Raw genomic sequence first — 2,500 nt, forward strand, 5'->3', positions numbered from 1 at the left:
TATATATATATATATATATATATATATATATATATATTATTAATTGTATACTTAATCGCCGTCTTCCGCGTCAGCGAGGTAGCGCAAGGAAACAGACGAGGAATGCCCCATCCCACCCACATACGCATGTATTTACGTACACGTCCACACACGCACATATACATAGATATTTCAACGTATACATACATATACATACACAGACATATACATATATGCACATGTACATATTCAGTACTTGCTGACTTCATCCTTTACATACATATACATACACAGACATATACATATATGCACATGTACATATTCAGTACTTGCTGACTTCATCCTTTCCTGTCGCCACCCCGCCACACATGAAATAGCATTTCCCCCCCCCCCCCCCCCCTAGCGAGGTAGCGCCAGGAACAGACAGAAAAGGCCACCTTCGTTTCGCACTCAGTCTCTATCTGTCATATGTAATGTACCGAAACCACAGCTCCCTTTCCACATCCAGGCCCCACAAAACTTTCCATGGTTTACCCTTGAAGCTTCACATGCCCTGGTTCAATCCAGTGACAGCACGTCGACCCCGGTATACCACATCGTTCCAATTCACTCTATTCCTTGCACGCCTTTCACCCTCCTGAATGTTCAGGCCCCGATCACTCAAAATCTTTTTCACTCCATCTTTCCACCTCCAATTTGGTCTCCCACTTCCCGTTCCCTCCACCTCCGACACATATATCCTCTTTGTCAATCTTTCCTCACACATTCTATCCATGTGTCTAAACTATTTCCACACACCCTCTTGTGCTCTCTCAACCACACTCTTTTTTATTACCACACATCTCTCTTACCCTTACGTTACTTACTCGATCAAACCACCTCACACCACATATTGTCCTCAAACATCTCATTTCCAGCACATCCATCCTCCTGCGCACAACTCTATCCATAGCCCACGCCTCGCAACCATACAACATTGTTGGAACCACTATTCCTTCAAACATACCCATTTTTGCTTTCTGAGATAACGTTCTCGACTTCCACACATTCTTCAAGGCTCCCAGAATTTTCGCCCCCTCCCCCACCCTATGATCCACTTCCGCTTCCATGGTTCCATCCGCTGCCAGATCCACTCCCAGATATCTAAAACACTTCACTTCCTCCAGTTTTTCTCCATTCAAACATACCTCCCATGTTGGGTTAGCCATAAGTTTAAAGTTCCCAATATATGTTGACTTAACCAGCAGTTTAAAGTTCCCAATATATGTTGACTTAACCAGCAGTTTAAAGTTCCCAATATATGTTGACTTAACCAGCAGTTTAAAGTTCCCAATATATGTTGACTTAACCAGCAGTTTAAAGTTCCCAATATATGTTGACTTAACCAGCAGTTTAAAGTTCCCAATATATGTTGACTTAACCAGCAGTTTAAAGTTCCCAATATATGTTGACTTAACCAGCAGTTTAAAGTTCCCAATATATGTTGACTTAACCAGCAGTTTAAAGTTCCCAATATATGTTGACTTAACCAGCAGTTTAAAGTTCCCAATATATGTTGACTTAACCAGCAGTTTAAAGTTCCCAGTATATGTTGACTTAACCAGCAGTTTAAAGTTCCCAATATATGTTGACTTAACCAGCAGTTTAAAGTTCCTAATATATTGTTGAGTCACAGAGTCAGGAGGGAGTTCATGAGACATTTGTTGAGTCGCTGTTCTCGGTCCTGAATTGGGCAAATCACAGACTCATTAGCGGATTGGGGGGGTGAGGGGTTTAAGGGGGGTTGCCGGCTGGGAATAACGAAATTGCTACATTAAGTAAAATGAGCTCAAATGTTTTCCGTGTGGCTAATCCTTAATTACAGTGGATTACAGAGATTTTTTTTTTTTTTTTTGAAACATGCTGGTTACTGTGGGTTTGTGACTACGTGAGCTGTAACACAGAGAAAGTGAGCTGTAACACAGAGAAAGTGTTATGCATTTGAAACATGCTGGTTACTGTGGCTTTGTGACCACGTGAGCTGTAACAGAGAGAAAGTGAGCTGTAACACAGAGAAAGTGAGCTGTAACACAGAGAAAGTGTTATGTATTTGAAACATGCTGGTTACTGTGGCTTTGTGACTACGTGAGCTGTAACAGAGAGAAAGTGAGCTGTAACACAGAGGAAGTGTTATGCATTTGAAACATGCTGGTTACTGTGGCTTGCTAAGACCACGTGAGCTGTAATATTAACGTCTTGAGCATAACGTGAATACAGAAATAACAGGAAATAAGTCAGTAAAACCCCTTTTTTCTTTTTCTTTTTTTTACGAAAAGAAATACAGTAAAAACCCATTTTTTTTTTTTACGAAAAGAAATACAGTAAAACCCATTTTTTCTTTTTTTTACGAAAAGAAATACAGTAAAACCCATTTTTTCTTCTTTTTACGAAAAGAAATACAGTAAAACCCATTTTTTCTTTTTTTTACGAAAAGAAATACAGTAAAACCCCTTTTTTCTCCTTTTTTACGAAAAGAAATACA

At 39.8% G+C, this 2,500-nt stretch overlaps 1 protein-coding gene across 2 annotated transcripts in view; it reads left to right on the forward strand.

The window, feature by feature from the left end:
- LOC139764290 (uncharacterized) overlaps nt 1-2,500 on the forward strand; it is a 450,745-nt gene that overhangs the window by 14,056 nt on the left and 434,189 nt on the right. The gene's annotated exons all lie outside the window — the stretch shown is intronic.

This window comes from Panulirus ornatus, chromosome 49 (genome assembly GCF_036320965.1).
Source record: "Panulirus ornatus isolate Po-2019 chromosome 49, ASM3632096v1, whole genome shotgun sequence".
Taxonomy (NCBI): Eukaryota; Metazoa; Arthropoda; class Malacostraca; order Decapoda; family Palinuridae; genus Panulirus; species Panulirus ornatus.